Source organism: Camelus bactrianus, chromosome 29 (assembly GCF_048773025.1).
Source record: "Camelus bactrianus isolate YW-2024 breed Bactrian camel chromosome 29, ASM4877302v1, whole genome shotgun sequence".
NCBI classification, from domain to species: Eukaryota; Metazoa; Chordata; class Mammalia; order Artiodactyla; family Camelidae; genus Camelus; species Camelus bactrianus.
In genome coordinates, this window is record NC_133567.1 from 19,735,645 (window position 1) to 19,760,412 (window position 24,768).

Sequence of the window (24,768 nt, forward strand, 5' to 3'; positions counted from 1 at the left end):
AAAGTCTGGAAGAGAGCTGATTTAGAGAAATGCTTAGAAACTGACCATTATAATGTATACAGTTTGCAGAAAAAATTTGGCACGTAGGCTAAGACAGTAAGTTGGGCAGAAAAAACAGGGCAGAATCTTTTCCTTTCCTACATCCCAGCTTATTATCATTAGTTTGGTTAAAACCTGTTAGTTTTTTTTTTTTTTTTTGCATTTCAATAGAACTAGCTTTATTATTATTATTTTAAAACAAAAGAAATGGTCTAAAAGCAAATACAGATATGTACCAAGGGATGGATGTGACCTGGTACTTACAAAGGAGCTGTTGTGTCGCAAATGAAAACAGTATGTTAGGAGAGAAGAACCTTTCAGGTGCCGTCTGCTTGAATAATCTGGAGACGCAAGCTTGTCTGTCTAGGTGTATGTTACGTGCGCGTGGACCCCTGTCTCCAGGTTCTGATTCCTTTGGTCTGGGATGGGCTCAGAAGTGGTTTCGAAAGCATCCCAGGAGAGTCTGACACAAGCGATCCTTTAACACAGGGGTCAGCAAGCTTTTTCTATGAAGGGCTGGATTGTAAATATTTTAGGATTTACGTGCCATGAAGTGTCTGTTGCAAGTACCGGAATCTGCTACTGTGGCAGAAAAGCAGCCTTGGACGACATACGACAAATGAGAAGGAAAGGTTTGTGACGCACACCGAAATTTGAATTTCATAGAATTTTCCATGTGTCATGAAATATTATTCTGTAAAAACATGTCCTCCCCTCAACTATTTAACAATCTACGAAAACAGGTGGTGAGCCAGATTTGGTCCACGGGCCGTAGTTTGCCAATCCTAGCGTTCACATGCTGTGGTTTGCAAATTGCTGCTTTAAATGTTAGAGCTGAGTTTTTTTGTTTTTTTGTTTTTCCCAAGCCAGTGGCATGTCATGAAGCAGCAGGAGAGAGAGGAGGACTGAACAGCTGATGAACCAGGACCATGCCCAGCGTGCTGGCAGCCTCTTCCAAAGCAGCAGCCCATGATGTGCAACCACAGTGTAAAAGGGTGCCACTCATGGGAACGTGACCCTCCAGGCATGCTGTGCACTTAAAAATCAACGGAAAGCCATCGTGTTGGAGCAGTGATGGGCAGTCCCAGTGTAGGGACTGTAGCCTATGCGAGAAAGCCTGGTTTCCTCTGCTTTCACGCCGCCGCTTTTTCTCCCATTGAAGAATGTCTCAGAGGATGGAGGCAAGGGAGGGAGAGGGAAGACAGTCTCAAATTCACTCTAATTTTTAAGCCCTTCATAAATTCCAATGTGTTAAATGCAATTAGCAACAAATAAATTTCAATGTATTTCACAATGGTGGCTTGTGACCTGCCACCAAAATTATTAGAGAATTGTGACTCAGAGAAAGCAGGTTGCCTTCTCCATTCCTGGCCAACCATCACTGCTGTCTCCTGTCTGTACCTCTGGCTTCGAGTTAGTGCAGCTGGGGTAGATTTATTTGCAAGCTTCCTCTGTGTGGGTCACAGACACAAGCAAGGACACATAACAGAAATCCACGACAGAACCAAGTTTCAACAAGACCTCAACAGGCTGGAACTCTCAGCTCAAAATAATAAGATGAAATTTAACTAGGACAAATGTAATTGTCTGCATTTACATTTAAAGAGATTCGATTATAAAAGCACAAGTCGGAGGAGAGACTTTATGAGCAGCTGTGCGATGCACAAGTTCACAGAATAAAGGCCTCAGGGATGTTTTTAACCACAGTCTCCACAAGAGCTAGTGAGATGGAGCTGCTAAAGTACTTAATATAATTTTTTGGCCGCATTAACGCAATTACAATGTCGAGATGAATAAGAGTCCACGGTACTCTGAAATAATCAGATGACGTGTAGAGTCCCTCAGCAATTCTGGGCTTTCAGTTTGTAAAGGGACGTTAAAATAAAATAGTAGGAAAGGTTATTTAGTAACGGGTGTGTAAAGGGGAGGAAGACGGGGGTAAGAGAGAGACTGAAAAATACATTTCACTGAGAATATCTGAAGGGGCTGGAGATGTCAGCAGTGCTTTTGAGGAAGGACTTGGAAATATTTAGAAATGAAAGAAGTATCACATTTTGAAGGTTAAACTGCACAATTAAAGCAAAATGGGTCAAAGCTATACATGTACAAAGTCTGTACATTTGGAAAGCAGACCTGAAGGTATCAGATGGAACGTAATGTGTGCTCCAACAGAGGCGTGGATGTCTACCAGGAAACGGGGACAAAAGCGAGAGTGACAGAAGCAGACGACTGTCCGTCTGGCACTGCCCAGGGAGAGGGGCCCGTCCATCTCAGAGGAGTGAGCACAGTCTATTCAAACTGGGTTTTGAAGCCATCCCACATTTAAACCACACAACTTCAGTCTCTGCTTGTTCTTACCCCATGTTCTAGCAACATGGTTAACCTTGGGGTAATCTGACCTCTATTCAGCTTGCCTACTGGGAGACGATGTAGTATATTTCTTATTTTAAAAATTAATAAGCTTTATTTAAAAAAATAGTTTCAGGTTCACAGCCAAATTGAGTGAAAAGTACGGAGTTCACACACACCCTCTGCCCCCCACACGTGGACAACCTCACCTGCTAACCACATCCCCCACCACAGTGGTGCATCTGTAACACTCAATGAATCAACATTCACACATAATTATCACCACAAAGTCCATAGTTTATATTAGGGTTCATTCTTGGCATTGTACATTCCATGGATTTTCACAACAGCACGATGACCTGTATTCACTCTTGTAGTATCGTTCAGTATAGGTTTGCTCCTAAAAATCTTCTATGCCTCACCTATTCATCTGTCCCTTATCCCTTGAAACCACTGATCTTCCTACTGCCCCATGGTTTTGCCTTTTCCAGACTGTCCTATAGTTAGAACCATTGAGCATGTAGCCTTTGGCTTCTTTCACGTAGTAACATGCATTCAGTTTCCTCCACATCTTTTCATGGCTTGATAGCTCATTTCTCCTCAGTGCTGAATAACATTCCACTGTCTGGATGAATCACAGTTTATTCACCCATTCATCGATTGAACGACACCTTGGTTGCTTCCAAGTTTTAGAAATCACAAATAAAGTTGCTATAAACATCTGTGTGCATGTTTCTGGGTGAACACAAGTTCTGAACTACTTTGGGTGAATACCAAGGAGTATGATTGCTGGATCATATGGTAAGAGTATGTTTATTTCTGTAACAAACTGCCAAACTGTGTTGCAAAGTGGCTGTATCATTTTGCATTCCCAGCAGTGAATGAGCGTTCCTGTTGCTCCACATCCTCACCAGCATTTGGTGTTGCCAGGGTCCCAGATTCTGGCCATTCTAACAAGTGTGTATAGTGGTATCTCGTTGTTTTAATTTTCAATTTCCCAATTTGCAATTCCCCAGTGCAATGTGGAACATCTTTTCATATGCTTATTTGCCATCTATGTATCTTCTTTAGTGAGGTGTCTGCTAAGGTCTTTTGCCCATTTTTAAATTGGGTTGTTTCTTTTCTTAGTATTGAGTTTTAAAAGTTCTTTGTGTATTTTGGATAAAAGTCCTTTATCAGATATGCCTTTGCAAATATTTTTCCCCAGTCTGTGATTTGTCTTCTCATTCTCTTATCATCGCCTTTCACAGTGCAGAAGTTTTCCATTTTAATGAGGTCTAGCTTATCAATTACTTCTTTCACGTATTGTGCCCTTTGGTTTTGTACCTAAAAGGCAGCACCATACCTAAGGTCTTCCAGCTTTTCTCCTAGGAATCTTTAAAAAAAAATAAACTTTGCTTTTTAGAACAGTTTGAGATTTACAGAAAAACTGAAAAGATAGTACAGAGGTCTTCTAAAGCCCAGCATCCAGTTTCCCCTACTTAAATTAATACGATACTTATGAAACATTTAATAATTGAGTATCGATACATTCTCATTTACTGAAGTCCATAACTGATTCAGAATTTCTTAGTTTTTCTAACGTCCTTTCTCTGTTCTGGTATCCTCGCCAGGACACCAACGCTAAATTCAGTCATGATGTCTCCTTAGGCTCCTCTTGGCTGTGACAGTTTCTCAGACTTTCCTTGCTTCAAGACCTTACAGTTTTAAGGAGTGCAGGTCAAGTATTTCATAGAACTTCACATCTGGGATTTGTATGATGTTTTTTGCATGGTTATCCTGGGGTTATTGGATTTGGGGAAGAAGATCACGGAAGAAAAATGACATTTTCGTCACATCATATCAAGTACTAGCACAAGTCCATCACACTAGTAACATGGCTTGTCAGTGCTGATGATGACCCTGATTCCCTGGCTGAACTGTATTTGCTAGGCTTCACTGTAAAGTTACCAATCTGTCCTCATTTCTATACTGTACTCTTTGGAAGGACGTCATTTTCTGAGCAGCCTCTACTGAAGGAGTGGAGAATTATCCTCTATGTCCTTGAGGTGGGAGTATTTACATAAATTCCTTTGAATTCTTCTGCCAAGAGATTTGTTTACTTTCTCCCTTGTAACTGATTTATCAAATTGTTTATTTATATACATACATGGACTCGTGGATATTTATTGCACATTTTGGATTATCATCCAATTCTGCTTTATTTTGTTGCTTTAATTGTTTCTGCTTTGTACACTGGAAGCTCTTTCTGTTGAACCTGGGCCCCTTTGATGTGCACCCAGCAATGTGATTTGGTTTTGTTTCCTTTGTTTGTGTCTTTTTTTTACTTCCTTACTTTCTGGCATGATGAGATTCTCCAGGCTCATCTTGTATATTTCTTGTCTCAGTCCTAGAATCAGTCATTTCTTCCAACCCTCGGTTCCTTTTACTAGAGAACCAAATGGAAAACCCAGATATGAGCGCGAGGTGTGCTTGCTGCTGCTGGCGTGCTGTTGCTTCCAGGCCATCTCAGCTGACAGAGGAAGGAAATCTACGTGTGTCCACTAACCCGCGGATCCAAGCATATCTATAGATGTGACACCTGCATTTAAAGCCCCTGCTCATGTGAGTTGCCTAGGTGCTGAGTCACACGCAGGTATCTGGTCACCTCTGAGAGGTATCCAGCTTTTGCATCTGCCTGAAGCCCACCGCCCTGCTACACTGCCATGCACTACCCCTCCCTCGCTTCAGACATCCATGGGGATTTTTCGTCTGGAGAATAAAATATTTGGAAAGATATAATAGTTGCAATCAAATATTTGAGTATGTGTCACATGAAAGAGAGATAATTTGGGGTTGCTCCACAGGGCAGAACCAGAACCAACCATTAAGTTTTACGGAAGACAATTTGAAGTTAACATTAAGAAAAAAATCTGTAAAAATCAGACCTTTATTTTAAAAAGGAACGAGCTGGTTCCAAAAAGTCATAAACTCTGTATAGATAGATGTGCTCAGAGATTGGGTCACCATCAGCTTGTCCAGTCCACCGGGATGTTGTGGTGGAGATTTTCACGGGGTCATATACTGGACTCACTGATAGCCATGTCTCCTAACACAAAAACGTCTTAACCTATAATAAGAGCTGCTTAAAAAAAAAAAAAAAGATCTTAAATTCCAAGACCACAATCTAATCCCAAAAGATTAGAATTTATCATCAAGAAATGGATAAATAAGACTCCCGATTACTATCAGACGAAAAGAACATATTTTCGTAAGTCGCCTTTAGTTGTAAAATACAGAAGTAAAATATACGAAAGAACAGAAGAGTCTTGTTTTCATTGAATAAGTGTGACTGAAGGAGAGGTGGACAGTATCCACTCTAATTGTTAAGATTACAGCAAATATTTGAACCATTGCAATAACCTCTCACAGAGAGAAGATTTAAAGCGCAGTTTTACACCTGCTGCACTCTGTGTGCCAGTTCATCTGATGAGAAGCTTCTGGGATTGCATCCAAGGAAGTCAGGCAATTCTGAACACCTTTTTCAGAAGTGCTGCCAGATTTTTTTTTTTTTTTCTCTTTACCTCTCCTTTTCCTCAAAAAAGTGTGCGCACGGGAGCACGGGTAGGTACATACACACATACGCTTTCACTCTCCTTAAATAAGTGATAAAGATCTAATCATCTCACCGACTCATCACTGGCAACCCAGATGTTCCTACTCAAGAAAAGCATAACACAAACCCCACAACGATTAGGAGATGAAAGAGCTCTCTAAGGTAAGCTTTTAATAAACACAGCCGTGGCATCCTGTGACAGGTCGCCGTATTTAAACATGCAGAATGAAACCATCAGGAATTTAAATGAAAAAGATGTATTTCAACTGAGTCAATGAGAATGGCTGACTCATCTCATTAAAAACAAATTTTTTTTTAATAGCAAGGCACATATTTACTGCCTTGTGTTCATCCCTTTCCAGGAAATTTTCCAGTAATAGCAATCCCAACTCAGTCCCATTCTCCATCCCTCCCATTTCTGGAGTCTGTGGTCCACAACGGAGCTTGCGCCTGAAAATGACCAACGAGTGCCACCCGTATGTTGTGACAGTTCTGTCCAAAGAGATGTTGGGAAGGCGTGAGGCAGTCTTGAGGAAAGGCACATTCAGGGAAAGCTCTTTAAAAGGGGAAACTCAACTTTTCACCTTTTGCCCTTTGCCTTTCCTCTCATCTCTGCCTGGAGAAAGGTGTTATATCGGAAGCTACAGAAAAGGATCCTGGATGACAGCCACCAATGAAAGAACATGGAGAGAGATGTCACAAGAAGCGTGGGCTTCCTATGACATCCGGACCTGCCATATCAACTGTGAAGTGGTTCTTTGAGGCTTCTTGTTACATGACGAGGGGAAAAAAACTAATTTGCTTAAGCCACTCTACATGTTTCTACTACATGTTGCCAAACCAATTTTACCTAGAAAAATAATGTTGAGCACCCTTAAGTAATTTAAAAATACCCACTTGAAAACAGCAAATAGACTAACCACTACCTAACTATTCTTACAGCAGGTCTCCTAAGGACCTCCACTCTGAAATACTGCTGTCTGAGTTTGAATACATACGTGCTCCTGAAAGTTAACGTACCGTTTTCATCAAGAATAGTTTAAAATTAAAGTGGCCATTGTTTGGGGGACACTGGATGCCAAAGCATTACAAAGTGTTACAGTCAAATGAGATGCTATTAGATGCGTCTCAATTAGTTTCAGTTACTGAGCTTCCCTAGACGAGGACACACGGCTGGACCCAAGGGAAAATGGCGGTACACATCCTCCAAGAACACTCATTAGGAAGAAGCCAGAGTGACTGTGAAAGACACAGACGGCACTTTTAGTGATAGTTTTAAAGGGATGAGATGATTAAAAACTGGCCTAACGTTCTGAGGAGCTTTGATGTACAGCACCTACATCAACATGTGCTTCTTTTTTAAAATTATAATCAGTTTACCGTGTTGTGTCCATGTCTGGTGTACAGACAGTCATGCATATACACACATATATTCCTTTTCATATTCTTTTTCGTTATAGGTGGTTACAAGATATTGAATAGAGTTCCCTGTGCTATACAGGAGGTCCTTGTTGTTTATCTATTTTATGTATAGTAGTGTGTATCTGCATATCTTGAACTCCCAGTTTATGAGAATGCCTTGGTGTAATGGTGCCAGGCCCTGGTGGTACGGGAACTAGCTGTTGATTATCATGTCTAATTTTAATCATCATATTTTAGGTTGATATATCAGCAAAGACAGACTATATGGTAAATTTAGGTGAAGTATTATAATAGGCTAAATTAAACTGATTGGTAAAGATGGAAAACACCAAGAACATGAATAATAACTCAAACCAAACCTTGTGGTTCAGCTTCAACAACGAACACTAGATGAATACAGCAAAGTAAGTGTCCCCAAAGCATCTGCCATTACCCCAAGGTTGTGCTTCTGTTTGATGGGGATAGACTATTCGACTCAAGAAAGGCTGTCAAGAAGAAATAGTCAGGGGAAGGGAAGGTCTTCACAAATGTGTTACTTGTATGTTAAGATCAAGTGACTTCTCAATCAACAGGTATTTCCTGATGAGCTTGCACTTCAGCATCTGGTAAGAGAATAAAGGTAAACGAGGTGGGAAGATCAGCGTGGGGCTGTGGGGAGCTGGTCAGAAATGCCACAGCCTTGCCAGCATGCTGGCTCAGCCAGAAGCTGCTGTTCTCACCCTCGAGTGTGCGTCAGTCCCACGTGGGAGGGATGTGGAACAAAAACTATGATGCCTGAATCCCACCCAAGAACTCAGGTTTCAATGGTTTCAGGACCCAGCCCAGGTAAAATATTATTTAAGAAATACTTCAGGTGATTCTGAAGCCAGTTAGGGTTGAGATTCCCTGGGCGGGAGTGATAGGGGATGGGCCTTGAGCTGGACCCTGGGGATGGGCAGGACAATAGATCAGTGGAGAGAAGAAAGATGAGTATTCTAGAAGGAAAAACAAAAAGGGATGGAGAAAGGAATGGCCAAGGGCAAAAGACAGTGAAGCACAGTGGAGACAGGCTGTTAGAAAATTGTGGGAAATAAAAATTACCTACATGTGACACGTACAGACGTAAGACGGGGCCAGATTATAGACGTTTCTTTAAATGGTGGTAGGAAAGGGGAAACTACGGGTAAGGAAGTGACCAGGTGACAACAATACGGGGGCAAGACCAGTGTGGCAGGAGCCTGATGGATCAGTGCCAGCGCAGAGAAACAGACGCGGGAACAGCAGCTAGAAGGCAGATGCAGACGTCCCAGGTGGAATGAGGAGGTGCCAAACTGAGTGGCGACAAACCGGGCAGAGTGGGCGACCTTGAGGGGGGAGAAAAACCTCTGAGGGCGTGGAACCGGGATCACTGGAGGATGCTGAGGGATATCAAAGGAAAAGGGGGAGGAGCAAATGAGAAGAGGGAATGTCAAAGGAGCTCAGGACAACTAAGGGAGACGTAACCAATAATCCAGCTTGAGAGAACTTTGTGAAAAGGGTACAGAGAAGGTCCGTGGCAGGGCTCGTGTCCCAGTGGGGAGGGAGGGTGAATGATGGAACACAGCCCGCACAGTATTTTAAGATGCAGTGTGAGGCTAGGGTGGGGAGGGGAGAGTGGGCACTCTGGCAAAGCATCCAGGTCAGAGCGGAGCTGGTTTAGTAAAGGCATGAGATCCTACTTTCATCCAAGTGAAAAAGGACTGCTCTGCTGGCCAGTATATTCAAGTGAAATGGAATTGAGATAAGAAGTCAAGGTGTAAAAGAGTATTTTCCATGTGCAGACCGACGTGCGCTTTCGGGCGGAATGGGATCATTAACAAGGACCTTCTGTTCACGCTCTGCCCTCGGGGGAGAAGCCCATGAGCAGGGAAAGCGGGATAATGGTGTATCAGTAGCTAGAGCAGCCCCTGTCCCTGGAGATCCTTAAGCAGAAATAGACGCAGAATCGTCCTAGATGAGGGTAAAGAGAGCGCCACCTCCTGTCAGAGCAGGTGGTGAGTGCAGGGCTCCGAGTTACGAATGATCCGAATGATAGGAGGCGAATGATCAGAGGCGAAGGCTTTCCCAGGTGCAGGAAATGACTGGGAGCTTGGAGGCTCACACAGGGGCATTCCCTGTGGGGAGATGACCACTGAATCCTAGCTCTGGGAACCCTGGCTTGTTATCTTATTAGCAGACTGATCCGTGGGCGTGCATAGCTCACCCAACTCCCTTACTCCGAAAGGGACTCCTACCTTCACTTCCAAAACACTTCCTTCCTCTGTGCAGGGAGAACCAGCTGAGGCTCCCGCTGACAAGGCTTCTCTCCGGGCACAGTCAGCTGGGCTCACAGCACGACAGCAGCAAGGTCAGCACGGGAGCAAGGCACAGCCAGGGAAGGAAGTGGGTTTCGTGCGGAGGAAGAAAGGGCCCAGGAAGCGATGCATTATAGTTGGAGAGGTTAAGTTTGAAGTATTTCCAGGACATCCATGCAAGCACGGCAGAGCCCAGGAGAAGGGCCAGGCTGGACTTCCGCTTGGGAATCCGCTCTCACTGGTGGGGGGGGCGCCTGACCGGTGAGTGGGTGGGTGAGCTTCCTAAGGGGACAGCCCATTGTGAGCCTCCCAAAATTTGCTGAGTGATTGGGGAAAGAAAAACAGCGCTGAAAGCAGAGGCTTGGGGCACATCTTATGGGGGTGGGGGGAGTAGAAAGAAGAGTAAAGAAAAGAGACAGAAAGGAGAGGGTCGGTGGGTAGGAATACTGGCAAGTTCGACACCATGAAAGTCAAAGGCAAGAGATTCAGGGTAGTCCCATTTTCACCTATTGGACTGATAAGGATTTTAAACGGAGAGAACTGCTCAGGTTTTCTGGGAGAGCAGTTGCTGCTGGGGATGCAAGCTCGAGCACCTTCTGCAAAGCAATTTGGCAACAGACATCAAAACCTCCCCAAAGTATGCATACTCTTTCATCAGGAATATTTTTTCTCGGGTTTATCATTTGGAGATATGAGAGAAGGCTTAGCGCCAAGATAGTTCACATGCCTGCAGTTCTCTGAGATGAACCCCAGCGATGCCTGCCTCCTGGAATTCATTCCCTTGCAGAATACCCTCCCTGAGTGGGGGCTGGCCTGGGGACTTGCTTCTACAAACAGAATGTGGCAAAGGTGTCGGGATGTCACTCCTTTGATGAGGTTACATAAGACGGCGACTTCTGTCCTGCTGGCGGACACTCTCCCTGGCATAGTAAGTGCATGCGATCCTTTTAACGCGTCTGGAGTAAGGAAGGATTCCTCTTGCTGGCTTTGCTGAAGCAAACTGGCTTGTTGTGGAGGCCCATATGGCCAGGAACTGAGAGCCACCTCCAGCCAGCAGCCGGCTAGGAACCGAGGCCCTCAGTCCAGCAGCCCTCGAGGAAGTGAACTGTGCAACAGTCACATGAGCTCAGAAGTGGCTGCGCCCTTGTTTGAGCCTTCAGATGAGACCCAGTCCTGACCGACACCTTAACTGCAGATCTGTAAGACATCCTGAAGCAGAGGACTCAGCTAAGCTTTCTAGGAAACAGCCCATAAAAAAGATAGCCACCCAATATAAAAATACTCTTCAGAAGACAAATTAATTCCTTGGGGCAGCAAGATATCATGCTGAAAAAAAAACTAAAAAGTTATTTTAATTTCTCAACAGGTCTCACTGATTCCCAGGGAGAAAGCTATGCAACATGAAGTAACAGCTCCTAGACCAAGGAGCTCAAACAGCAGAACTACCGAGGTCCATGCAAACAGCTGCGCCGTTCATTACAAATTCTGCTTCCGTCTGGAAACACACAAAGCTGTGCCTGGGTGCAAACCTACAAGTGGATGTGCGCGATAGTAAATGTGTAAAATGACGAAACTGCAACTAAACTTGAGGCTTAGGGCTGGAGGAAAAACTCTCAGGATTATTTTCCCTGTCTGGCCTATGTGGTCCAATGAGTAGAGCTCCAAGGAACTTCTAAATGTAAGTTTATGAGAACAGAAGTGAGGAGCCACAGCATGAGTGTATGCTGCATGAAGCATCACATGGGGATAGAACAGTGCAGAGCGTGAACACAGAGCTGAGCAAGTCCGCATTCAAAACCAGGAAATGAGTGACATATCTTATTTCCAGGATGCAGAGAGGACCCAGCTGCCTTTCTCTCAACTCCCAACACACACAGAGAACCTCATGAATAGCCAAGAAGCGCCCGCATCCCAAAATGTAGACGATGCAAATGAATGACCCTTGGGCTTCTGAATGGAACTTTTTCTTTTAAAAAAAAATGCTGTTCATTCTGTTTAAATGGCAGAGTATAAAAATGGCACTGTAACTTGTAATTTCGGGATATAAAATGTGAAACATAAAACAAGGGGTTATAAATCAGCGGGAGACCAATTAAAATACTTAGACTGTCATTCAAAAATATTCCACCGAATGTAATAAAATGAGTGGGTGGTTGGTTCTATTTTAATAACCGAAGGCTGCAGGAAGATTTTATTTCTTCAAACTATCAGCCAAATATATCCAGGACTGACTGGAACATGGAAGTACACTTTTACATTATGTTGAGTGAAAAAATGAAATGAAGTGTCTCAAAACACTATTTGAACAGTGTTCTGATTCACAGCAAGGCTCCCTTGAGGATACACTTTGCTTTATATTCAGTATTTTGTGCAGTTAATTTTCTAATCAAATTATATTCTGCTGTTATTTCACCATTTTGTCATAAATATGAAATCAACCAATGGTTCTCAGTGAGGGTGTGCTGGTACTGGGGGCAGGAGAATGCCTTCTTGTACTGGACTGTTCTGCACAACCAAAATTGCCTCCCACACATTTCCAAATGCTTCATGAGTGAAATGGGGTTTTGTGACAGTGATGACACGATGACACTAATCACCCAATGCAAACAACTGATTTTGACTGTGGCAAAATCTGTGTCCTTTAAATGGCATAACCATTTGCTCCTTTGAAAAATAGATCCTTATTTAGAAACCAAATAAAACCTGGAAATACTGTTGAAATTCCAAATTGTAGGATTCTCCCCGATAATACACATAAAAAGTTGCAAGGAATAATTGTAATCATGCACCATGCTGAAGTATTAAATCACAAGATGTTTTAGAGTTGAATTGTATTTATCTTTTAACTTGTAGACCTGAACCCTAAGGTAAAGGCTGACTTCTCCTCAAACAAGACAACAATTGATGATGAATTCTGATGTTTCCTGACTGTCCATGCTGGAAAGAGATTTTATGAGCTCAACTGGCCCAGTGGCCTAAAACATCTGTAAAAACAGGTGACAAAATCCAGGTTTTTGTATGCCCGGGGTATGCAATCAACAGAATGGAAGAATCCAAGTCTCTTAACTTTTAGGGGACATTTTTTTTCCTCTAGTTTACAAATTTGGGGATTTTGAGACCCCATGATATTAACAAAAAATTGAAAACTAACCAAGAGGTCGCTAACATTGTAAGTTGCCCACAATTTGAATATTAAAAACAACCTATCATCTATCACCATGATTTCATAAAAGTAAAGCCATTCTTTTTAAAAAAAAAAATTGATGTGTGTATTTATTTATTTGGTGGGGGAGGTAATTAGGTGTACTTATTTATTTATTCTTAGAGGAAGTCCTGGGGATTGAGCCCAGGACCTCATGCATACTAAGCATGTGCTCCACCACTTGAGCTATACCCTCCCCAGCCAAAATAAAGCCATTGTAACACCAAAAATGTAGGAACTACACGAAAGACTGCCTTTAGGTGGAGAACTTCATCATGGAGCAGAGTGTGGAGGATCCAATATACCACTTGACTATTTTACCGATTCTTTATTTCCTATCACCACTGCAGGCATGCAGTCAGTGTCTACTAAGGTTTATGAGGTCTTTTTAAAATGCTACTGGGATGGAACTATCAGTAGTATGGTCACACTGCAGAAATTAAATATCTTACCACTGACGTAGACAAAGACTAATATATACAACTTCATCCTTCCTCAGTGGACCAGTTGCTTGCTTTGGAAGTTTCAAGCTTGGGGAATCTACGCAGTCATGGAAAGGAACTATCACTGCCTTAAAGCAGGCATCCCACGCTTTTCCAGCACTTTCGCCTTGTGATGCTGCAGCTCTGGCGAACGTGGAGAACAAAGTGGAGCAAGGAACTCCCCGCTCTCTGATAAGACACTGCACTGCGTTCCTGAGTCCACAATCTGGAACCAACACCGACACAGGGGACCCAGCCTTGGTCTAACATCTCCTCTTAGATAACACACGAAATGTTCCTTGGCAGTAATGTCAGTCAACTGAGAGAAATAAAGCCCCTGAGACTCAAGGAATGAACATTAAAACTAGATACCCCATCTTTCTCCCTGTAGGATTATTACTTTTTTTCCTTACTAAATTAAAAAAAATGTGTTTGTTTGATTTTAGAGTCCAAAGGTACAGGAATAAGAGAACAAAGATAAGGTATTTGATCCAATGAATTAAACATCCCTTTTCCAAAAGGTTGATTATAATTTTGACTAGAGTAACAGTGGTCTTTTTAATTTTTCCCTGAATGGTCAGATTTACATGAAACCATTGCCTGGCTTTGCTTTTCAGCTTTTCTCCCTCACTCTACGGTTCTCGCGTCTGCCCGCAGCCCTGCATCACACTCGTGGCACAGATCACCCCCTAAGCTGCCACCTGCTATCGCCTCCCACCTTTGATCCTTTGCCATCATCAGTGTAGTCTTCAAACAGCACTGCTGTGTTCTAACTGCAACAACAAGTGCGCTCCTCAGTGGAAAAATACCACATTCCAGCTCGGTGAAGCAGGTGGTGTGTGCTTCGTAGGATGGAAGAGAAAGTGATATCTCTTCCTCTCAAACAAGGAGGCGACCATCAGCACATCAGCAAATGAAGTCGTGCTCGATGAATTCTAAGTGCCGCCTCACAACTGAAAATGTGGTAAAGTCTGAAAAATCAGCTTTTAGAAAGTGTTCAGGTCCATTATTCCAACCCAAACTCTGAGCTTTAAAAAAAAAATAAAAACAAAAAATGATTTTCCCATCTTTCAAATAATGCAGATAGACCAGATGATTTTCAAGATGCTCATAATTTTTCTTGTTCTGGGAGATGTAAAATCTGACACTGGCATAAAACAATGGCCACCACACTCAGCATTACCCTGGCACGTACCGTGTAGATGCCTGACACGTTTCAGAGGCATCATGTGGACGAAATACCATATTTCATTTCTAGCCCAGGCAGACAGAAGAAAAGGCTTGCGTTTCTGCTTTATGTGGACAATTAGAATTTTTTTGTGTTCTGTTTTATTGAAGTACAGTCAGTTTCCAATGTTGTGTCAATTTCTGGTGTGCAGCAAAATGTTTCAGTCATACGTATCAATTAGAATTTATATAATTAAATTACTTAGAACCTGGGAAACAAAGAGAAAGCAACAATCATATTCGGACTTTGAAGTTTCAGCTGTAGGTTCAGAAAAACTCAGTGCTTTTTCATTTCTGTTCTTGGAAGAAGGTTTTCCCCCCTATTAAGGCTGTTTCCTCTGAAGCCAAATAGGACACGTGGAGTTTCAATGATGTGAAAACCAAACACCCTAACCAAGAGTGGAGCCACCCCTATGCCATTGACAGATCCTTGCAAATGCAGAGAACTCTGCCCAGTTCTGACTGGGGCTAATAAGGAGGAAGATTGATACGAAACAGAGAGATGTGCTTCATGGCAAACTCCTCTGCCAATGGGTAACTTCTCGACGTGACAACTGCTGTTCAGGGCCATGCTGTCCTCGGGCTGATGCCATAGCTACACAAAGAAATCGTTTCTCACTTTTGCACACGGTTTTACCACTCATCGAAGGAATGGCTGAAGCAGAAGCTCCATTTTTGCCACAGATGCTGGAGCAAATTTGCAAACTGGTGTGGTTTCACATGTGATATCAGAAGAAGCCAACATCAGACTCAGTCAGCTCTGCTGGGCACGAATCCGAAGGAAATGCAAGGAGCCTAATTCCAACATAATGACGACTCCCTCTCTTTACAGAGGTGGTTAACAGAAGGGGGGATTCAGTTTGTAGAGAAAATTCTGAGCCTGGACACATCAAACACAGCAATGAAGATCTGTGGACACCTGTTCCTTTCTGGATGTGCTGCTCTGGCCTCTTGCTGGTGCAGAGGGTAGGCGGGAACCTTGTCCCTGGGTGACACGGTCAGGTGGGTCCAGTGGTGGTGGCCCTTCAGCACTGCTCAGCAGAGTTTGCCATGATGTGATGAATGAAGTACGGAGCCCTCATGGCCGAGAGCAATGGATGAGAGCTCATGTACTCAGGTTCCTACGTCCTCAGTGGAGAACAGTGTGTGGGTTTTCTTTTCAATTGAAACATATTAGTTGATAGACAATATTATGTTAGTTTTAAGTGTACTACTTACTGATTTGACATTTGCATACATTATAAAATGATCACCATGCTGAGGCTAGTAACTATCCCCATCCAAAGTTACCGCAACATTATTGACCATATTCTTTATGCTGAATACCACAGCCCTGTGACTTATTTATTACAGAACTGGAGGTTTGTGTTTCTTAATCCCCTATGCCTATTTCCCCTACTCTCCCAGGCCTTTTACTCTCTGTATCTATGAGTCTGTTTATGTTTTTATCCCTTTGTTTGTTTAGAGACACATGTAAGTATTATCATGTAGTATCTGTCTTTGTCTGATTTATTTCACTTAGCATGATACCCTCTAGATCCATCCATGTTGTCACAAAAGTCAAAACTTCATTTTTTTAATGAATTCCATTGTGTGTGTGTGTGTGTGTGTGTGTGTGTGTGTATATATATATATATATATATATATATATATATATATGCTGCATTTTCTTTATTCATTCACCCATTGATGGACACTGAGGTTGCTTCCGTATCTTGGCTACTGTAGATAATGCTGCAGTGAACACTGGGGTGCATGTATCTTTTCCATGAAGAAGTGACTGTTTGCCAAATCCAGTCAAAACAGATGCTGAGTGGGGCAGGGCCATCCAAATCCTTTCATCATTTAGGGATGAAGCCGTACAGGTAAAGCTCACCTCAAGAAAAGCCAGTCTATGAAAATCAAGATGTAAAGGGGTGGTATTTACTTTAAAACAAAATGTTTTAAAGGGGAAAGCACTTCTAGTAATGTGCTCACACTATGATTATGTTTTGACTATTCAGGTTGGTCTGTAGACCATTCGTAAGTACAATTACTGTGCATTCGACTTTTGCGTTTGTTATTACAGCTTTATTGCTAAAGGTAACTTGGATTGATCATGTCTAAAACCAAACCACTTATTTCCCTCCACTCAGTCGATCTTCTTTCGTATTACTTTTTTTTTTTTTTCTTTTGAATAGCACCACCAACCACTTTCTCCATCCAGATGCCCAAGCCAGAATTTCTGGAACCATCCTGAGTCCCCTTTCATCCTTACCAGGCTTCCCGCCTCCTTTATCCCCCAAGTTTGGCAGGGTCTGCACCTCACGCTCTCTTGAACGCAGCCCTCTTCCTGGATGCTTCTGTCCTGGCCAAAGGTTTCACAATGATCCCTCTCAGATTTCTCCACCAGTCTCTTACTCTTTCTGCCTTCAGTGTTGAAACCTGTATGCATGTCCTCCCTACCTCCTCATCTCCAGGGCACACCAGGTGACTTTCCTGAAATGTCAATCTACGCTATCACTTGAATGGCTCTCCATAACCTAACAGATAAAAATCAAATTCTGAAAGTATTCTGAGTTAAGCCTAACTCCCCAGCGCTTGGCTTGGCCTGCCAGAACTGCTAATGGCGGTCACCACAGGCAATGTCAGAGTATCTGGTAGCAGCTAAAAAGGCTCTCTCAGACTCTGGAAATGAAGCTGCTGTCCTATTTTTCAAAAAACCAGAATTGTGGCTATGTCGATACAACCTTTTACCTAGACAGAATTTAAAGATCTCCATAATGATTGTAATTGTACAAACACATCAGTTATTCACAACTGAGAATCATTTTCCCTTTAGGAGACTGACTGGAGTTGTGCTGCAGATTTTTTCCAGCTCAGTATTCCCTGAGCCGTACATGCTGCGGTGTCCCTCTCCTTACATGGGGTACTTCTTCCTCCCCCACTAACCCTTAAGAAACGCTGTCATAGGCAGCTACTTTTCCACGCCGTCATTGTGACTGAGGCACCTTCTTCATGTGTGTCAAGGCAGAAGAAAAGAGAAAGCACTGGCTTAGGGATAAATGGCAAGTTGGACTGAGATGTGTAATTAACCGACGCTTTACTCTGAACCCGCAACCTCCAATGGTCGTCATTAGCCACTGTGCCCACGGAGCCCCTGAAGGGTGCCCAGTCCAAACCGAGATGTGCCATAGGAGTAAAATACACACGGGATTCTGAAAACTTAGTATATAAAAAAGAATGTAAAATATCTCATTAGTAACATTTCATATTGATTAACTAATATAACAAGTATTTGAAATAGTGGTATTTGGGATATGTTGGGATATGCTGAGTTAAATACTATATAGTATTAAAATTTTTTCACCTGTTCCTTTATCCTGTTTGTAATGCAGCTATTAACATTTTTTGAATGACATATGTCACTCATATTAAGTGTCTACTGGACAATGCTGCTCAAACCTGATTCTTTTTAAACAAATAAATGACCACCATCTTGTTTCATTATTTGCCTTTCTGTGATAAAAGCAGAATACAGAATCCATTTTGGCAGTGGGAGGTAGTGGGAATCCAATTATTTCTACCACCCGATTGTTTAATTTTGAACAGAAGTAGGGAGAAAAAAAGATGTTGCATAAAATCTAAACATAAGCCAATTCTTCAGAGGCAACCAGGGGCACCACGAAAGCAGAATAACGGCGCTCCTAAGCGTTATGGGGTATTCCCACACACCCAACCTGTGCAACAGAGTCAGTGGTCCACTTGGCACAATGCTGCTACCGGTCCACCTGAAGTTTCGGTTGTTAAATGCTCTCCATTTTGCTGCCAGAAGTGATTCATACAGAAAAGCACTTATCAATTATTCAAGGACTCTTTGGAAGTGGTGAATCTCACACTTAAAAAAAAAAAGTTAAAGTATAGAGTAATAAACTATAGTTGGTTTACAATACTGTGTTGGTTTCAGGTGTACAGCATAGTGATTCAGGGTTTTTTTTTTTTTTTGCAGATTATATTTCATGATAGCTTATTATGAGATATTGGGTATAGTTTCCTGTGCAATACAGTAAATCCTTACTGTGTATCTATTTTATGTACAGTAGTTTGTATCTGTTAATCCCCAGCTCCTAATTTGTCTCTTCCCGCTTCCCTCTTCCCTTTGGTAACCATATGTTTGCTGTCTATGCCTGTGAGTCTATTTCTGTTTTGCATATACGTTCAATAGTATAATTTTTTAGATTCCACATATAAATGATATCATATAGTATTTGTCTTTCTCTGTTTGACTTTTGAATAAGCCTAATATTCTCTAGGTTACACTTTCAGTATTTTATTCAGTAGTACGCAAATGATGCAGAGAGCATATCCTTTGTTAATAGCAAAGTGACATAAATTATTAATCATTTGAAAAATTCATATTAATACCCAAAATTCAAAATTCACAATGCAATTATAAACAGGTGGCACATTCTAATTTGGCACTAATATGTGCTTATAACATAGGGATATAAAACAAAATTATTGGACTTTGGTGAATTTTAAATGCCATATCTAAAGTCAACACAAATAAGAAATGTGTAAAGTTTCCTTTCAAACAGACACACATACACAACCTGAGCCAAATTTATGTCACAAAACACACGCTTTTCTAAGTTATGGCTAAGAAAATAAAGTTAGCGTCAATCAGTGTTATCAGTGTTAGTACAGGAAAGAGAACTGCTGGTTCTCTAATTTATCTTATTAACTTCTTTCATAGTTTTATAGAATATTATGACAGTGGAGTTGCAGCGTATGTGCATTTAAATTACAGAAATTCAACTATAAGCGTCTGGCAGGAAGAGAGAGCTTAAAACAACAACAACAACAACAGACAGAAATCCTACTACTCTGTTCAATGAAATTTTGAGTAGGAAGGGAGAGAATAATTGTCTGTTTTTCAACTGGTTTCAGATCCCAGGGCTTTCATGGTGGGTACTGGTCTCACAGGTGATTGAAGACTTTGTAAATGGTAACTTCATTGTTACTTAACCTTGACTTAATTGTTGACTTCAGGATCTAAATCCCCAGCAAGGTGTGACTGGACTGGGTACCGATGGCACAAAGTGCTCATTAAGTCACAATGTCAATTACATCGGTTCCTAGCAATTTCCTGTCTCTGTCCCTCTATCCACATGATTACACTTGTGCTTTGGAAAGATCATTTTGGCTGCTGTGTAACAAACAGACAGACTGCAGCAAGAAAACGGGAACAACAGTTACTTGCTGCCCCGAATTACTAAAATGATGGGAAGGGATGGAAGCAGATAAAGGTTTCCTGGAAAAGATGGTCTTTCTAAGCTACTTTGTGGAGATTGCTTCAGTTTGGTACATTTATATTCCCCTCCCAATACGTTTTTTTTTTCCCCCGAAAAGAAAATGTTCAATAAGTAAGCTTAAAGAGATCTTTTAACCTTTTTCCCCTTTCAGTAGTTTCATATTGGTTACAGTGTTTGTGACCTGAAAAAGTTTTTAATACATGTAAATATTAAACACTTGCTCCAGAAACTGCTATGTTTTTGGAGATTCAGAAATAATGATACCAAGCTTGCCTTATCTCTCATGTAACTGCAAGTTTGACATAAAAGACTTTGCTCTAAATGATATATAGAACATTAAAGACAAAGGAGAAAATGTCGAGAAGGCCATTGAAAATGGTAGCCAAATTAATTCACAATTTTCTGTTGTACCCAGAAGATACTGCTGGTAGCTCGGATCCTTTCCTAACTTTAAACTCCAACGTTAACAAGTTTCTTAAGTTTTTTATAAAAAATTAAACAATTCTCAGAAAGGCGATTTCATTTTACCACACAAGTGATATATGTGACATCACTATATTTTAAAACCCTGCAAAACAAACAGTGTATGGCTCAGTTTTCTCTCTTTTTTTTTTCCCCAAAAGCAAACTAACAATCTGGAGTATTCTAATAAACTGCTGTTAGGTCTAGGAACCTTTTTGGCCAAATTTTTCTTTCTCTGTCGCTGCTGGTTTGCTAATAGATTTCTTTAGTTGTAGAGTTATAATTAGGAGACAGTTACCACTTTGCATAATCAAACTGTAATTGCTATTTGGGTGAAATCCAACCAGTTTAAGCATCAGTACTTCCAAAAAAACAATGCCTGGCAAAAAGAGAATAACAAATGCCATGCTCTAATGATCCAGGTTATCTAATAATGTTTGTCTAATGGTTGAGGTTTTTTTCTTTTCTTTTCTTTTTTTTTTTTTTTTTTTTTTTGAGGCTGGATAGGAAGCGATACTGGAATTGTCAATGTATTTTAAGGCATCATAGTTGTAACTGACAATAAATGAATGTGCTCTGACAAACACTAATGGTGGTAATAAGAAACAAAAATTCACTTGGGGTCAGAAACCTACAGGTTTTAAGTCTGTCCCTTGTTCAATTTGTGCTCTAGTGGCTGAATTTGTTTCCAGCGCCCAGAGAATTTCCAGGCATACACATGTCTTGCTCTAGAAGCCAAAAAGCTCAGTTGTAGGCCCTGGCTCTGTAGGGTCAACGAACATAGCTAGGTTGCCAGCTGCCCACCCTCCTGTCCACTTTCTGACCTGGTTCTTCAGCCTTCCTAGGAACTTTGTCAGTTTTTCAGAAAATTCCACCCTTTGTTAAATCAGCCAGTCATTTTCTGTTGCTTACGCCCAAGAAACCTCACATCTACTTCAAAAATGTATCTCAAGTCTGTCCACTTTTCGTCTCAGCTGTCACCACTCTAGCCCAGACTCCCATGACATCCTTTCTGCACCAAGACCGTAGCTTCCCGACTGGTCTCCCTGAATCCATCCTTGTCCTCTTCCAACCCAGTCTACACGTAACAGTTCACGTGCCCATTCCTAAACCCAAAAGAAGTCACGATCATTCTTCTCCAAAAAATTATTCTCACTGACCTAAATATATAATTAAAAACTCTTTAACGCAGTCAGTACAGCTCGACAGGATGTGGCGCCTGCTTCCCTCCCCAACCTCGTGCCCTGCGGCTCTCCCCCATTCTCTGGGCTCAGCCACCCAGCCTTCTTCTCACCCCGGGGCTTCCCTGCATGCGCTGCCCTACGTGGAACGCTTCCTTTCCTCCGTGGTCCACCTGCCTAGCTCTTCTTCACTCTTGAGGTGTCAGTTAAAATGTGCTTCCTCAGAAAGACCTTTCTTTATGCCCCAATCTAAAATAAGTCTTCCTATTTATGACCCTCATGATACCCTGTACATTCCATCTATTAAAATTATTAGAATTTATAATTATGTATTTATTTGGGGGTTGTTTAGAATCTCTTTCTCTCTCTCTTTCTCTCTCTCTCCCCTCAATTCTACGAGGGTGAGAAATATGTGTAATTTATTCTACCTTGTATTCCAGTATCTGGCACATAAAATCCACTTAATTAATAGATTTATTGAATAAATTAAAAACTGAAATGGTCTTTTGGTGATTGAATACTAGTAGAAATTTCATCAGGTCATTCTCATTCATATCATCTTCCTGGTCTTGTTGGAATTGAATAACAAGGCACTGTTTGTTCTCATTAAAAGTCCTATCTGTGTATGTAGTTCTTGTTAATAGATGTCATCCACAAACTATTGGCAAGGCATATAACTGGCTTGTTGTTGGTTGTTAGTCAATTAATGGAATTAGACTCAAAAAGACATAACTCATCTTCTACTGAGTCTGTAATGAGAACTCAGTATTCATGAATGTTCTCATAATGTTAAGCAAGAAACTTTTTTTCTAAATACTTAGAATGATAACCCTTAGAAACAGGAAGAAGGAAAAGAAAACAGGTTACCATTCATCCCATTTTTCTCGATTCTATCCAAAGTGGATCCATAGTTGCTGATGGTGGTTCAATAACCCTGTGGAACCTACAAGCAATTACTAAAGCTTATTTTTAAAGCTGTGGGGTTCCAGCTATTGTTTTTGACTGTTCCAAAGATTTCCTCCCTTTCTTCATGAGAACAGGCAAAGGCATATGATCCAGGCTGGTCACAGTGCTCTATAACCCGGCCATACTGGTTGGTCCCCGAATGGCTCTGACAAAAGCTGGGATCATCAGAGTCCTTACTGGAAAATTTTTGGTGAAGAGAGAATGGAAGATAACCGCTTGCTTTGTGGCTCCCACTGAACCTCTTGCTTCTGCTTAGGTGCTAAAAGGTTAAAAAAAAAAAAAAAATCTGGTACCTCCTCTGTTCATCTTCTCTACCAGGTAGAGAAAGCCATTCATAATGCTAAGAGAGTAGGGGGTGGGCAAGGAGAAAGACTTAATGAAATCAATATGTAGATACGTACAAATTTTTATTTAAATTTTTCAAAGGATAACTGACTATACTATCAAAGCTTTAAAGAAGAGTTAATACTGATTATTTCCAAACTCTTCAAAAAAAAAAAAAAAAAACAAACAGAAGAGAAGGGAACACTTCCCGACTTAGACTCTAAAGCCAGAGAAAGATATTATAAGAAAAGAAAACTACAGGTCTGAATTGCCTATGAATATAGATGCAAAATCTCAACAAAATTCTAGCAAACCAGAGCAAAGAACAAATATCTGTGTGCGTGCATGTGTATGTATGCATGTGTGTGCATGTTTGTGTAGGTATGTGGGTTTTTTTTAATTAAGGTATAGTTGATTTACAATAGTATATAAGTTTCAGGTGTACAACACAGTGATTCACAAAATTTAAAGGTTATTCTCCATTTATAGTTATTATAAATATTGTTGATGCTCCCTGTGCTGTACAATATATCCTTGTGGCTTATTTATTTTAAAAAAGTACTAGCAAACCAAATCATGCAATAGATAAAAAAGATGATACTCCACAGTGCTATTTATCCTAAGAATGCAAGATTGGTTTAATTCTGACAATCAATTAATATAATATAAAATGAAGGATAGAGTAAAGGGCAAAAAGCACTCGATCATCTCAACAGACACAAAAAGCATTTGACATGAATTCAACACCATTTCACTAGAAAAACACTCAACAAACTGAGAATGGAAGGAAATTTTCTTAACCTGACATAGGGCAGTAACCAAAGTCCCACAGTTATTGTCATACCTAATACCAAAGACTGACTGCTTCTCTCACAAATCAGGAGCAAGACAAGATGTCCACGGATATTCAACACGGTACTAGAGGTTTTAGTCAGGGTAACTGGGTAAGAAAGAAATGAAAGGCATCTAGATTGAAAAGGAAGAAGTAAAACTATCTCTATTCACAGATGACACGATCTTGTATGTAGAAAATCCTAAGGAATCCACAAAACCTATTAGAACTAATAAGTAAATCCATCAAGGCTAGTAGGATCCAAAATCAGTATACAAAAATCAGTTTTATTTCTATTCAGCAGCAATGAAAAAAATCTGAAAATAAATTAAGAAAATTTCATTTACGGTAGCAACAAAAATAATAAAATATGAATAAATTTTTTTATAGTACAAAACTTGCACTCTGAAGGTGATGCCTTTTTAGACACAATAGTAAAGACAAGAAAAAATTAGAAAAGCAAATAATCCTAAGTAGTGAAACAGAAGTAATGAATATATGAAAATTTTCGATTAAAAAACTAAGGAAAGTAAAGAGGTCTATAATTTTACAAAGTCTGACAAATTTGGTAGCAGAATAGAAAAATACGTAATTTTCCAGAGAAGATGCTTTTGATTTCACACAGAAGGAAATGAAATTCTAATTACGAAAAGTGAATAGGTAAAAAAGGAACATTTATTCCTTTTTCAGAGATACTGTTTTCCTAGGTAGCTGTCAGAAACCGCTCGAACAAATGCAGAACTTTTCAAACAATTGCTTATGAAGTTGCATTAGAAATGGGTTTTGGTAACAAAATACATTTCACACATTAAAAACAAGCAAGCTCTCGTGCTACAGCATTTCCTTTCTTTTCTTCATTCAACAAATATTTACTGAGCCCCTAGTATGTAAACAAACATTGTTCCAGTGCTAGGGACACAGCATGAATGAGATGAACTAAAATCACAGCCAACGTGGAACTGACTTTCTAGAGGAGAAAAATGACAGGCAAGAAAACATATCAAGGACTAGCATGCAAATTCTACTATGAGTCCACTGTCATTTGGCCATAATATTCTCCTTTGGTTCAGTGCTGCCAGAT

At 40.9% G+C, this 24,768-nt stretch overlaps 1 protein-coding gene across 2 annotated transcripts in view; it reads right to left on the reverse strand.

The window, feature by feature from the left end:
- The window catches only part of ZNF704 (zinc finger protein 704), a 178,797-nt gene that overhangs the window by 106,431 nt on the left and 47,598 nt on the right, over nucleotides 1-24,768 (reverse strand). The window lies entirely within an intron of this gene.